Below are 16281 nucleotides of genomic sequence, written 5' to 3'. Positions count from 1 at the left end.
ACAGGTGAATTTGAATCATTTAGTTTTTAGGAGGAAGCAGTCCTCCTGGGTCATTTCACAAAACTTGCAATAATTGGACATTGGAATGCTAATGACCTTACTTTTTTTTTTAACATTTCTATAATCCCATTATTGATAACTCCTCCTCACTGCCTATAGGTAAAGTTGAAAACCTTTATCTTTGTCTAAAACAAAGTCTGCCTTATTTTTCATTATTACCTCTTCCTCTTTCCCCTGAACTCTTACACAGTACAGTTTAGTCACATGGGAACAGCAACCGTTTACTAAATTTCCATTTCCTCATGCCCTTGAAAATACCATTCTTCTTTGTGAGTTGCCTTTCCCACCACACTTCTTGTGCTCTAGATCTAATTAAAAGCTTTTGCTCTAGAAAAGGTCAAGCTTCTAAGATGTCCTCTTCTGTGAAGTCTCTTAGATTACGTCCATCCTTACAAAAGGCAGGGTTATTCATCCCTACTTCTCTGGTCTTCCAAAGAGCTTTGTTCATATTTGTTACTATCATTTCTCACATTAAAATATCATTATTGGTATTTGTCAGTTTGCCACTTAGAATGTGAACAATTCAAGTATAGAAACAAACCAAACTTTTCATCTTTGTGTCAACAGCATCTAGCACTACATTTATCACATACTGTACCTTTAATAATTGTATCTTGAATAACTAAAGCAGTATTTGAATAAAATATATGTATATCTAAATTTGTAAGTTGGATTAAGTTTAAACACATATGAGCAGCTAAATATATAAAAGAAGCAAGTGGAGCTCTTCCTGTAAAGCAAACAATCCTTTTCTAATGTAGATGAGCACTGGATCCTTGTTTTTTTAGTCCTTTTGCTGCTGTCTTAGAGCAAATATTCATGAGTATTATATCGTGTTATGCTATTAATGGCCTGAAAATATTTATATGTATTGCACTTCCCAGAGTTAGTTGGTTTATAGGACAGAGTAAATTTACTTGATGGGCAAAATTCCTTTCACTGTGGTCTTCTCAGAAGAGAGACTGACATACCATGTATTCCCTAATTCTGACTTTCTTACTGCAACTCTTAGCTACAGTGATGATCATTGAATGGTCATTGGCATATGTCTTTTTACTGATGCCTAAAATACTCCTGCTGAGTTCAAAATCAGAAGGTAGTTTATTTCAAGAATTGGAAAGGATCTTAGTCCATATGTCTTATTCTCACAGCTGAGGGAACTATGACATAGGAAAGTCAGATGGATTCCCACACAGCTTATTAAAGAGAGAATTGCAGCAGGAAACCCATGTACTTCCACCCTGTTGCTTTCCTTTGACCCACAGAGTTAATAGGTCATCATGATTTACTTAGTTTATGACTTGGATAAACAAACAAGTCTGCAATGCACAGTGATAGAAGAAAAGCCTACGAATGGCAACTTAGTTACAAACCATAGGCTAAACTCCTTCTTATAACATCCTTTCTCCAGAATCGAATCTCAATACTCCAGGCTACTCCAATGTTTTGGTTTTTAATCACCTCTCTGGTTCTGAGAAGCACTTTTAGATACTCTAGAATTCTTTATACTTTTGATCTAGTCGGGGTCTTATTTTGGCAGTTAAAGGACTTGGAGTGTCCCACAAAGGACTGTTTGCTTTCTTATCTAATCTTTAGTGCATCTAGCAGCAAAACAGACCATTTCATGGTATCATTCTGTCAGCAGAAGGTTGTTTAAGGATACACAACTCCTGTCACTTTTATTGTGTGGTCAAGTAAATAATCTGAGGCATTTCCAGCTCCTGACTACGTCATGTATTTGTAATTTTCTTTTTGCAGCCCCAGTTTGCTTCACTTCTTTGGGGCCAGGTTCCAACTCAGAAGATCCGGCAAATGTTTTCTGAATAGGTGTGGTGTTCCAGTGTTTAGGCAACACAGATTAAGAAGCCTCAAAAAAGCAATTTGATGTTGTTTTCTGAATTCTACCTCCCGAGTTGTGAAATATTTGGAACAGCAGTTCACTTGGCCCAAACTTTTCACCTGTTTCCTCTGTTTTCATCTCCTCAGTGAACTGTAAAACCAGTTTTAAAGAACAGGATCCTATTTCCATGTTGGATCCTCTTTCAATCACACGTGAGGTGTTTGGATGAAGCTTAATACCCTATGGGCCTGTCTGCCCTGTATGAACGCTGAAGTACCCATGAGGCTCTGTAATATGTATCAGGGCTGATACCAATTTTGGAACCTAGATAAACCCTGGGGGTAATCTAAGACTGTGAGTTGCTTCTTGGCAGGTCAGGCCACCTGCTAACAAACCAGAAATATACAGGGAGTTTGCAATCCCTAATCAGGAAGAAAATAAAGTTGATGATGTCAGAAGCTTCATAAATTACAGCACAATCTCAGGAAAGGGGGAATTAAAGGGGTAGAAAGTAGACAACTGCAGGAACACCTGAATGTAATAACAAACTGGAGTGTTTTCAATTGGCAGAAAACTTGGATGTGGAAAAAGAACAATTCTGTTTGTCTCTGGCCAATGAATAAATGATACTCTCTGGTGCCACTAATCGGTCTGATCCTGACCTCGCCTAAGTGCAAGTTATGCCCTTTGATGACTGCAGTTGTGTCTCTCGAGCCTTCTTTTCCTACTTCCAGAGTGATTCCTGGATACAGATCCTTGGCAGATGACAGTTTAGTGTTAGGGCTTTTTCAGTCAGTGGTAAAGTGAGAAATCCAGTAAGGTTTTCATAACATTAAATTTATTCAATTTAGACTGTCCATTGTTTTGAGAAATTGATTTTTCTACTTTCACTTACTATTAGAATGTCCACTCCTTTATGAAATGATGGAGAAAGTAGAGAGTAGATAGTACATTTTTAATTTAAATGTCTCTGTTGGCAAAATTACAAGTTGGCAAACCTGAGTCATTCTTCACAGTTTAATGGTTCTTTTAAAAAAAAAAAAGAGCCAAGGAATTGTTAAAGTTCATTTTAGCAGATTCAGTTCAATTAGCAGATTTCTTCATTGACCAAAGAGTTTGGATACTGTGGTCTCTTCTGCAGCAGATTTGGTTTGATCTAATGGCCTCCAAGAAAGGGAAGGTGGGTGTCAGAAGGAAGGCAACACTGGGTTATATCTCATCTAGATGACTAACAAGATCATCGCCATTCCTGTAGGACTATTTCTCTCTCCTTGGATGTCTGCACAGCTAAAATTAACTGTATTACAAACTACGCTCACAGATCCCCCAGGTCCGGGCTTCATGTGTACTTTCCTATCATATTTATGAGTACCGGGGCCAGCGCTGGCCTGACCTTCCTCTGCTAGATGACACAGATGAAGAAGGCTACAGTAGGCTGAGGATCGCTCCTCTTTTTCCACCTTCAGCTTCTCCCTACTTCTTCTTTTCTTCTCCGATGCTCTTCCCGCTGCCCCCCACACCCGCCCCCCAGCCATTTTCTCTCTTTATGTTCAGAGCTCCAGTCTTGTATCAGCTGATCAAAATCCTCTATTGTGAAAGTACCAAAGAGATCTTTCTTGGGCGCCCCACCGTGGACAAGTCGACTCCTGAATCCATGCCTCATTAGACTCTCTGTCATGTGTTTTATCCTTGAAAGCCTGAAACCAAGTTTCCCTGTGATAGACAATAAAATGAAACTCATTTGTGGCTGATTATGACCTAATATGAAAAACTGTTGGGAGTCTTCACTTCCAAACAGATAACAGTGCTTTAACCTGAAGGACTGATGGTAAGAGTACAATATTGCTGTGATGGGATTAAATGTACCCTGACTGCATGCCTGCTTTATATAAATGTAAATATATATGCTATTCTTATGGTGTCTGAGGTTAATAATATTGGACATTAAAAGACAAGCAAAAAACTCCTTTCCCTTTTTTTCTCCTCCATCAATAATCCCTGCTAATTAGCTTCTATTGACATCTTTCTCCATACTGCTCACATTAATTCTCAGCTGAACCGCTCTGATGGGTTTCTGACTGTCTCCTTGTTTCGGACTTAGCATCTACCCCTTCCTTATGCTTCACTCTCCTGGTCCACAATTAACTATCCCTCAATACAGCTATCAGAGCAATTTTTCTAAAATATAATCCTTCGGTTTCCCAGCTTGAAAGCCTCCAGTAATTCTCTTTGGCCTATCCTCTTATTCCCACTGGTCTCATGGTCAGTGAGAACTCCCAAAGGACTCAGGCCATTTAATAATATCCTGCTCTCCCAAATGGGATTCCCTCTTCCTGGAGCAATCTTATCTCCAACATCTACTCATCTTGGAAGACAGTTCAAGGGTCACCCTCTACTGTTTTATATGTACACCTTTTACATTTTACTGAATACAGCACTCTGCATTATAATTATTGATTCATCTGCCTCCCTAACTAGATAGTGATTGCCTTGAGCCTTGGATCTCTGGTTATTTCCCTTGATATTCCCAATGCCTAACTCAATCCCTAGTGTTTGAGAAGTTGCTGGAAAAGTATGTGTCCAAAGTATGCAAGATTGTTCCCCTAGGAATAGAAGTTTCCCAACATGGTTTTCCTTTAAGTAAAGGCTCTTTTGGTTCTATTAGGGCTCTGTATTATGTGCTATCTGTAATAAAATCAAGAGATACTAGATACTAGGTGCTGGAGAGAATTTAGAGGGAATGCACCCTTCCTTTCTTATTTATATGTGAGGCCCAGAGCACTGACATGCCTCTCTTCTTACCTCCTGCTTCATCTTCCAGGCTTGTGTTTCCAACATACTCTGGTCCCTCACCTTCAAGTTCCCCAAGTTAGGAGGTGGTGGAGATGGAAATTAACAACCGATGCTGGACAAAGTATGTTCCTTTTCCCTTTCCCCCCATATAGAATACAGGAAGCAAGAGAATAAGTGCTATAGGGTTATAAAAACAGTAAAATCTACATTAGAACTTATAAAACACTGGAGGTTGAGATCTGGTTTCCAGTTCCAACTATGTCACTATTTATAGCAAGCATAAATGGAAATGCTACAAAGATGAATCCAACGGCGAGGAGCATTAGAAGACATTTAAAGAAGAGGAAGGGGCCTTAAGATCAAGTACTAAGCTACTGACATACTAACATTAAAGATGGGGAATTCTGAATACTTCCCAAAGATTATCGGGCAACAATCTAAATGTCCTTGTTCCAAGTCCAATGACCTTTAATATTCTATTATGCAATGGTTGATAAACAAATAATATATAAGCAAGATATAAGATGCAGTTCTGAAGACATAAAAAACTGTTTAAAAGCACTAAGTGGGAGAAGGTGAGAAAAGCACTGTCCTTTATCAAATGACAAGAAAAGCACTTAAAAAATGACAGTGACAGGAAGGTGCTTTTTATTTCATTCTTCTCTCACAAATGTCAACCATGATCTAATTATGTGAGCAAGAAAAGATATGATGGGAGGCAGAGAGCCTCACTAAAGTGGGAACAGATAAAAATGACTGACTCAGATTGGATGAGTTAAATCCATAGATCTTGATAGCTTCCACCCTAAAGAACTTAAGAAATTGGCCACAGTCATTGCTGAGTCACAAGCAATTATCTTCAAGAACTCACAGAGAGCTTAAAGTGGCCCCAACCTGGAATATATCATATCAGTTCTTTCAGAAGAGGATTATGGACCACCCTGGACATTGCTGATTTCCCAGAGAGGGGAAAGAGATTAACTCGAAATGTTGGTTTTTCAATGCCTAGAAGATAATAGGGTTGGAATCAATTGAACCTGTGGGAATGGAATCATAAAATTGGGGGCTAGGCATGATTTTTGGGATCATGTAATATGCTGTCTGTATTTATAGAGGAGTAAACTGAGCTTTAGAGAAGTTAAATCAGAAATCCTTAAGAGTTCATTTCCTAATTTAAGGACAGTGTGGCAAGTCTGGGAAGCTGAGGTGATGGATAAATGCAATATTTATTGGCTTTTTATCTCCTCTAAATGATTTTCTTCTTTTGAGATCATGAGTTCTTTTATACAACAGGAAAGGAGGCCATACATGGAAATTCTGGATCCACACAAATACGAGAAAGAAGCTTTCAGCTACAATTTGTAAAATGTAAAATGAGCAAGATCTTGATACCTAGAGGCTATGCTGAAGTTACACTTCAGAGAGAGAAAAATACTTCCTTAGTTCAGTAAGATACTGCTACCTTTTCACTTTCCCTTTGTAACACAAACTTCTTAAAACTTGAACTCTAAGTGAGCTGGGTCACTGAGCAAGAGGACTAGTCCTACAAAATCAGAGAACTTACTTGAAGTGAACATTGAGTATAAAAATATGGCTTTACCAAATATTCTTTCCAGATTCTGAACAGGTCTTGTCAAAGTAGAGGAACTTTAAGTAAGTAAAAGGATGGCACTGGATTCCTTTCCTTTATCTTTTAGGTCATTTATTTGAACTCCTATCAGGCTTTGGAACCCCTTCCCCCAAGTTTTTCTGAAGTATTTGTTGAAAATCATTGGTAGGGTCATGCTTGAGAGGGAGGGAAATAAACTGCAGATAAAGTCTGTCATCACACGTACCCGCTGCCACTCTGAAGATACAGTCATCCCTCAGTATTCGGGGAGGGGGAGAGGAGGAGTGGTTCCACGATACTAAAATCCACGGATGCTCAAGTCATTTAGATAAAATGGTAGAGTAGGTTCACGCTCCACATCTGCAGATTCTGCCTCCGGGTATTTAACTAATCTATATAGTAGAATGATTAACCAAGTCTTTCCTCTATGGGCAGCACTTCTTTGTGCTTTTTGTCTCTCCAAACTGCCTTCCCTGATCATAATTTTATTGTCCTGTATTTTACTTCCTTAGGGCCTTTTGAGCGACAGGTCTTTTGTATAATAGATGAATTCTGGCTAATAAGTTAATTTATATTTATATTCAATTATGTTTAATATGTTGTTGGTAAGTTCTCTCTTTAAACACATTTATTTGGAGAATACTTTAAAGATATCCTCCATTTCTGGTAGAACTCACCTTCTGTTGCCAGCTGAGGGAGGAGAGTGATAAATTACTATGGGAGAAAGAGAAGAAATCGGGCAACTCAAGAGGTTATGAAATGTGAACACAGAGGTAGTTTAAGTCATGAGAGAGACTGCTTGAAGAAAAAAAAAAAAAAAAAGAATACCTACTAACACCCTTGCTAGCATCTGCAATAGTCAGATTTGTAGGAAACAGCATTTGAGTCTAACTTCTCTTATCTGACTCTGCACTTCCATTTTTGCTTAGATATTTTCAGGGACCTGAAGGTTCAAAGATAGTCATTCTGTTTTCTGAGAGCACTAAAGCTTAATAGTCCATAGAACAAAATTGTATTGTGCCCAAAATAGTTCTACCCATATTTTTTTAACCTATGGCCCCTACTTCTATCTTCCAGGTCAGTGTAGAACAATTCCCACACCTTTTGCATGTAACATCTATTCAAATAGATTTGTGTATAACTTCCATATCCCCTCAGATATGCTTGCTAGAGGTTTCAAATATATTTGATAATTTTTAGCCTGGAAAGTTTTCCTGTATTCTGAAACGCCTACTTGCTAATGCTCTGTTAGCAGCTATAGTCTGATAAAAGTAAATATTGTACAGTATTGCAAAGACTTGAAATTTTCTGTTAATGTCATATGAGTGTAAGAAGCTAACTTCAGAAGCTTTCTGGTTAGAGATATTGATTCTCTGACTCAATATGTGGAAGTCTTCACTTATATACACCTGCTTGGATAGATTGTGGGAAGACCACAGACAAGTGATTAAACTCGAGATGTTTCAGGCAAAGCACGCTATTTCTTCTTACTGTAAAAAATAAAGAACATTTCTGAGTCATTGCAGTCTCGGAATGTAATGCCAAACAAATGAGAACCAGACCACAAACAGTGAGGCCAAGTACATCATTACCGAGTGACTAATGTGAACAACTTACATAAACTGTGGCTGAAGCTGAGTTTTTAGCAGATGACCATAACCTTTTGATTGCATCAAGAACAGTTAAAAGCTCTTTAATCTGCATGTCGTCCTTCAGGAAAGAAAAACTCATCAATCCTATTCATAATCTCTGAGACCTGTAATTTTTCATTAAGATTTAACTCTACCTTTCTCTGATTCCTCTTCTCCTAGAGAGCATCAGAGGCTACTAAAGAGAATTAGCTGGGGTCCAAATATGTTGCTTATATTGATAACAGGGGAAGGATGCTACAGGTTAATACAATCTTCTTCCTTCCTTTAATGTACTGTGGAATGGCCTCTTTCAAAAATTTAGCTAATGGAATAGTTCATGTATTTCTTTTGAATACCTGTGTCGTATATTGAGTTCCCAATCCTTTAGAAAGTGGATTTTCTTTTGTATCAGGATCATTTCTTCTTAATCATTATGAACCACCGTCTGCCCATGATCCCATTTCGCTGAGGTTTATTTTCTTTAAACAGACAAATGAAAGGCAACACAAATTTTCACCAGGGACTCTCTTTAAAATGGAAGCAAAGAACAATGTAACTCCTTCTGGGAAGGAAAAGTTTCTCCTTCTTGTTTTACTCCCTAAATAAAAGCATTAATTTTTAGACGTATGTTCAAAACACCTAGTTCAGGTATCACTAATAACTATCTCATAGCTGAACCAATGTTAATATTTTGGATACTTTCTCTTTGTTCACATTTGAATGATAGTCTAATTGGTTCCTGTGTACTTGGGAAGAATATAAGAAAAAAAAAGGAAGCAAACAAGACGTTGAGTTTTCCTGAAGGGTATTGATATTCTCTAAACTTAAATGTTGATCCAAAGTCTCTATCTCTCCCTCTCTTTTATTCCACTTTCTGTACTGTTGTTGCAGAATCTCAGCCCTTACCACAGACCAACTAAATCAAAAGCTTCATTTTAGTAAAAGCCCTAGGTTATCCATATGGACATAAAATGTATCAAAAATTACTCACTGAATGTCTAAAATTATGATTAACATCAAATATTCTCACCTGAAAACTCCTATTGCTCTATTCCATCTACCTCTTCCTCTTGTTTTTCCCTCAAACATCCTCAGTATTAACTTTCTTCTATGCTCAACTCTTGGGAAAAACTCTATGTAATTTCAGTATCCATGCATAGAATCCTTTTAATATCCTGGCTCTTCAACATCTTAACCTTGTCTCTTCCAAACTTCTTCTCCTCCTGTCTTAGCATTTGGTCCCATTGTCTTAAAACCTGAAACTCTACCACTAATGAAAATTGCTAATTCACCATAACTTTAGTTTTGATTATCCTACTCATAGGTTACCATCCATTCCCTTTCAATTTCACTCCCTCTGGTGCTCAACCTTTAATGTATTTCTGATCCCACTGGTGTGTATTTGACTTTCCCACTTTATCTTTTTCATTACTCTCACCACATCCTGGTGTCCCTTCTTTCCTGTCCTAAATCCCATGGCCCATCTATAATCACTCCTTTGAATCTATCTTCTATATCCTTGCACTTTGTCTAGCTATCTTATACTCATCTTCCAAAAGCTCATCACTGGCTAAATTAAACTCTTCATTTAATCCTTTTAAGGCTTAGCCCAGCTCAACTGGCTGAAGAAAAACAAAAAATCATGCTAATGGTCTTACTTTAATTAAGGACCATTAATTTCAAGTAGGATCATAGGGCTGCCTGACAATTCTGTGTTATTCTCTCCTTTTAGACAATTACTCTTCTCTCTTTCTCTACTCAAATCTCCAATGTCTCCAGCACATCCTCTCTTCAACGATCATGTCTTCCCTCCTTCTCACTCTCAGTTGATGACCTTACTGTCTATTTCACAGATAAAGTATAGAGGTAATAAGAAAAGATCTCTCCTCCATACACATAAATCCATATACCTACATCTGGCTGCCTTTTTGCCTATCAGGAAGTACAAACTGTACTTATTCCTAGTAAGTCCAACCTCTTTATTTGGGCACTAGATGGCATTTTTCTGATAAAGACTTAGTTCTGGAAATTCTCCTCTCTCACACATGATCAGATTTTCTCTCTGTATTGGATTCATCAATATACAATATAGTGTAATTTCTCCTGTTGAGAAATTTCTTCCATTTCACTCTTGAAATCTATTGTCCTGTTTTTCTCTTTCCTTTTATAGGAAAACGCCTTGAAGGAGTTTTCTCTATATTTGCCTCTAATTTCTTTCCTCCTCTTTATTAAGTCCACTCCGATAAGGCTTTTGCCTCTATCTCTCCACTAAAACTTTTTTCCTCAAAGCCACCAATTATCTTGGTGTTTCTAACTGCAATGGTCAATGGTTAGTGCCTATTTTGCTTGATCTACCGGTAGGATTTGACCCAGCTGACAATTTGATCTCTTTCTTGAAACAATTTCTTTACTTGGTTTTCTGGATATCACACGCTCTTGGTTTTCTTATAATTGGCTGTTCGTTCTCAGTCTGCTCTACTGGTGTCTCATCGGTTCCCTGAATTCTAAATATTGGTGTATCCCAGGGCTCAGTCCTTGATCCATTCTTTATCTGTGCTGTCTTGGTGATATCATTCATTCCTGATTTTCTATCTCCAGCCTTGGACCCTTTCCTGATCTCTCTTTCGCCTACTTGGTATCTTAGGCTGGATGCTGAATAGGCACTTCGTACATTAACACGCCCAAAACTGAATTCTCAATCTTCATCCCCAAACCTACTTCCACCTACAGTCTTCCACATCTCATTAGATGACAATTGCATTTGTCCAGTTGCTCAAGCCAAAGACTAAGTCATTCTTCACTTCTCCACTAGCAAATCCTGTCAGCGCTACCATCAGTATTTATCTTAAATCTGACCACTTTTTCACGATTACCTCCTACATCCAAGTCTCCACCATTTCTCACTTGTAATATTGCAAAATCTTCCTGATGGGGTTGCTTATCTGCCCTTGTCAACCCACCCTCCAGTCTCTAATGTGACAGCCACAGTGATTCCTTTTTTTTTTTCTTTCTTAAAGAAGGCATTGGGTCTTTTTTTTTTTTTTAATTTTATTTATTTATTTTTGGCTGCATTGGGTCTTCGTTGCTGAGTGTGGGCTTTCTCTAGTTGCGGCTAGCAGGGGCTACTCTTCATTATGGTGCGAGGGCTTCTCATTGTGGTGGCTTCTCTTATTGCGGAGCATGGACTCTAGGCACCCGGGTTTCAGTAGTTGTGGCACGTGAGCTCAGTAGTTGTGGCTTGCAGGCTCTAGAGCACAGGCTCTGTAGTTGTGGCACACGGGCTTAGTTGCTCCGTGGCATGTGGGATCTTCCTGGACCAGGGCTCGAACCTGTGTCCCCTGCATTGGCAAGTGGATTCTTAACCACTATGCCACCAGGGAAGCCCCACAGTGATTCTTTAAAATCATGTTGGAGACTATCTCACCTCTCTTCAAAACCCTCCAACATGTCTATTACACTCAGAAAAAAGCCAAACTCATGTCAATGGCCCTAGTGATCTACATCTTGACATTTTCCACCTCATTTCTCTGGCTCCTTCTCTTTTTCATTCTAATCTAGTCACAGATGCTCCTGCCTCAGGGCCTTTGCTCCTGCTATTTCTTCCACCTGAGATATTTTTCTCTCAAGTTCCTCCAACTTTTTGGAAGCCCCTATTTACTCTGCCTAATTTCTCACATTGTATTTATCACACTGACATATATGTCTGTATCCATATCTCGTCTATGTCCGTATCAGTATCTATTCTTATTTCATTTGTTTAAGATCTCTCTCCATTGACAGAATTCAACCTCCACAAGGGTAATGATTTGAGGCAATTTTGTTCACTTCTGTATCCTCAGTGCCTTGTTCAGTGCCAGATACATATTTGTGCTCAATATATATTTTCCAACTGACTGAGTGAATACATGAATTTTCTATTAGCCCACTTATAAGGTGCTAGAATTGCTTGTGGCCCAGACTTTCTGAGTTATCCTAAGTTTTCCACCTAATCATAGCCATATATAATTTGAAACTTTGTAAATTATCTAATTCAATACCCTCTCCACTGATGGAATTTAGAGGTCGATTTTGTTTGACTGGACTCTGAGCACACATGTTTAATGGGTGCTCACTGATGACTGTCCTCCTCTGTACACACCCCACCTCGATGAGCCACAGGGAGCCCTGCTTTCATCCAAACTCCAGGGCCAATTACATATTATTGTGGTGGAAAAAGTCTCTGTTATTAATATCTTTATGGATTTTTACAAGAACTTAATAAAGTGCTGTACACCCTATGGTTACTTAATAAATAGTTGGGAAGTGACTGACTACAGTAATTGAATCCATCTGAACTTAATTATTTTATCTTGATCATTGTTTCTCCAGCTTGACAACAAGGCAAGGCTGTTGCAATTTGTTTTTGGTTGTTATATACATGCATAGTGCCCCCTGGAGATCCCAAATATATGTTAATTGATGACAAAGTGAATAGTGCTCTTGCTGGCATCTGCTATGGATTTTCAAAGAAATCTCCCTGGCATATTATCACAGAATTTATTAAACTTAGAAACATTTCCAAAGCATATGTTTATAGTTTCATATTTTGAACTGTTCCAAGAATGAATTCCCCTCACTGGTGTTCTAGCCTCCTGCCTGTCTCCCCTCCAGTCCATCCTTATATCCTTGTTGAGTTACTTTCCTGAGTCACAGCTCCAATCAAGCCATTTTCCTGCTGGAACAGTGTTGATGGCTCCCTACTGAATGCCAAATAATGTCCAAATTCATCACCATATATGCAAAGTGATGAGCCTGGTAGCTATTCCATTGCTAAATCCAATATCGCCCAAACTTTGATTTGTGAAACACTTGAGTCACATGGGATTTTAACAGTTATTCTGTGAAAAAATGGTTAGAAGCCAAATAAGTTTGGAGAATTCTGGGTTAACATGACTTCAGGACTTCTCATAGCTTTTAAAATTCTCAACATGAATCTCTGAAAGAGAGATTCTTTTGACTATACAACTATATTTTTTTTCAAGAGAAACTGCTATATTCTGCAAGGTTCTAGTCTTTTCCTATAACACAGTTTGGGAGATGCTAAACATAACTTAACTCTCAGCTTATTATCATGCAATTCAAGATTCTGTTCATCACCTAACTGGCTGGCCCCAATTCCTGGTACTCCCCACAACTTTTTAGTATTTCTAAAAGTCTCACCATAGAATGGTACTTTACCCCTCTGTCTGAAATGCCTTACTGACAATCATCTGGCTTACTTCTACTCACCCTTTAAGCATTTGACCAGGGGTGAGCTTATCATGGAAGCCTTTCCTGAAACCAATATGTATCATAATACCTCTTATCAGAGATCTTACCACATTATATTGACATTATCTCTTTAGAAGTTTATTTCCTCCACTGCCTGCAGTCCACTTGGAACAGGAATTGTGTTTTATTCATCTCCACACACTTATTGCCTAATACAGAATCTGGAAAGTGGCAGGCACTTGATAATTATTTGTTGAACTAAACTAAAGTGAGCAGTTTAGTTTATGATTTATGAACTAAATCATAAACTAAATATATGATTTACATATTGGAAAAGAGGACTATGGCAACTATTTGTAATTATATTTTACATACACAAAATATTCTGCAGTTTAGATGGTAATAAATGTCTGTAAAAATGGAGGGAGTCAGGATAAATGAAATCATTGCTGACAAATGTCATCCTGTGTAAGGTAGGTACACTGCATTTCAATATCTACTACACTCCTTGCCTGTTCTGATATGCATTGTGGGCATTGATAAAAGAGCATTAAAAGTTACTGGAAAATGTTTTGAAATGTTTTAGAAACCATGTCTGTGGACTAAGGCTGCTAATAAGCTTAAAAGGTAGTGATTTCACTAGTTCTTTTGCAGCGTGTCCTGAGATGATTTGGCAAAAGGCAGTAGGGAAAGAGATAGTGTTAGCTACAGAGGCTACTCTTTTATTGTTTCTTGGATCTTGGTTGAAGCTGTTAATGCAGAGCATGGATGTAGAAGACCCCCAAGTGGCAATCTTTTCTCCCTATTAGCCCATGGTGGATTGATTCCCAATATGTATACCCAAAACAAGGGTACCAGCTGTGTGCTAAGAATGTTCCTCCTACCCTAAGAAGGTATCATGATCTCATATCAGAAGACCAAAAAGTAATTGCTTAACTTTATGACAGTTGATTTTGACTGTTATATTCCTGAAACATATTAGTTTCCATAATGTTTTCTAAATAATCCTGTGTTTAGTGATGTGGGAGATTCAAAGATGGGTTAAATAATATCTGCCCGCCCTCGGGTTTCCCTGGTGGCGCAGTGGTTGAGAGTCCGCCTGCCGATGCAGAGCACACGGGTTCGTGCCCCGGTCCGGGAAGATCCCACATGCCGCGGAGCGGCTGGGCCCGTGAGCCATGGCCGCTGAGCCTGCGCGTCCGGAGCCTGTGCTCCGCAACGGGAGAGGCCACAGCAGTGAGAGGCCCGCGTACCGCAAAACAAACAAACAAACAAAATAATATATGCCCTCAATGAACTTACAATGTAATGGGGGAAATAGGATAAAACCTCAAATAACTGCAAAGCAATGCAGCATAAGATACCTGCATTTTGAATGATACAAAATGCTTAAGAATTCAGTGCCTGGGAATTGCTTCCATATGGGCTTCTCAGGGAAATCTTTGTGGAAGAAGGGACTTTGTACCAGACTGTGGTTCAAGTTGGTTACAGATATTTGAAGCCTGAGAAGGGAATTCAAGGCTGAAGTAGAGAATAGACACAGGCATAGAGATGGTAAATGATGAAACATGTCTAGGAAGCGTCCTGTAGTCTAGTTCAGTTGAAATATATTTTCAGTAGGCATAGTGGAAAATCAGACTGGAAAATGCATTGAATTAACATTGATTAAATGTTAGACTAAGTTCGTGATTTCTTTTTTTTAAAGGAACTGTGAAGCCATTAAATGTGTAAGGGGAGAAAATTTTATTATCTGAACAGCAGTTACCAAAGTTTATTTTAAGCAAGAACTGTCATTGGAAAAAATATCATGGCTTCTGAAAAAGAATGACAGAATAAACATATGCTAAAATTCTACCACCCGCGGCAAGCATAAGAATGCTGAACGCGGGTGCTGTGAGAAATGGGAGAGCAGCTAGCATATGTTAAGTAGTAAAACAGTGAAAAATTCTCCACACTTATTTAAGGAAAAAAAAATAGGAACACTGATTCTTTTTAAAGAAATATATTCAGATAATCTTTTATATAAGAGTGACAATTAGTATTTTTAGAAATAGATTGGTAAAGTATGGTAAATTCCATAAATGTTAGGAAAAGTAAAATAAATATTTATTAGTACCTTTAAAACTAACAGTAGGGCTTCCCTGGTGGCGCAGTGGTTGGGAGTCCGCCTGCCGATGCAGGGGACACGGGTTCGTATCCCGATCCGGGAAGATCCCACATGCCGCGGAGCGGCTGGGCCCGTGAGCCATGGCCACTGAGCCTGCGCGTCCGGAGCCTGTGCTCCGCAACGGGAGAGGCCACAACAGTGAGAGGCCCATATACCGCAAAAAAAAAAAAAAAAAAAAAAACTAACAGTAAAACATTAGTGTGAAGAGTTGCATTAATATGCATTTTTGCAAATCTTTAATGTCTTGGTTAATAGAGGACAGCTGAATTCTCACATCTGTGTCTACATTCAATTTGTTGCCATATCACTTGCCATGTAATCTCTGGAACTCTCCACTCTTACCTGTGAGACGTTGAGGATGAAATACAAAGAACATCTTAGTATTATTAAGAAAATAGTTTTGCTCTTGCAGAACCTCTGAAAGAGTCTCAGTGATTATCAGAGATCCCAGGATCACACTTTGATGTGTTAACTTTGAGAGAGCTGGAGGGCAATATTATTAGGCAAAATCAAATTTAATGAGAAAAACATTAAAAAGGACAAAGCGGGAGAACTTTTGTGCATAAATGAAGTAATCCACCAAGAAGATGTAATCATTACAGATCTTCATGGACCTAACATCAGAACCTGGAAATATATCAAGAGTAATTTAACAGAGTCACAGAGAATTAATTAGAACTTCATAATCACTCCAGGACATTACACTTTTACAGAATCAGCAGACAAGAAACAATTAATGACATAAATGGTTTAGTGATATAATTGGTAATTCTGAGCTAATAGATACACATAGATATTGCAGGACTGAAACAGAGCAGACATTGTTTAAAAACAAACATGAAAAATATTTTATGCTTATACATTTGAAAACCTAGATGAAATTGACAATTTTCTAGAAACATGTACTTTACTAAATTGATCAACATGCTTA

This window comes from Phocoena sinus, chromosome 3, assembly GCF_008692025.1.
Source record: "Phocoena sinus isolate mPhoSin1 chromosome 3, mPhoSin1.pri, whole genome shotgun sequence".
Taxonomy (NCBI): Eukaryota; Metazoa; Chordata; class Mammalia; order Artiodactyla; family Phocoenidae; genus Phocoena; species Phocoena sinus.
The sequence above is the reverse complement of the archived record's forward strand: the minus strand, read 5'-3'. Positions refer to the sequence as shown.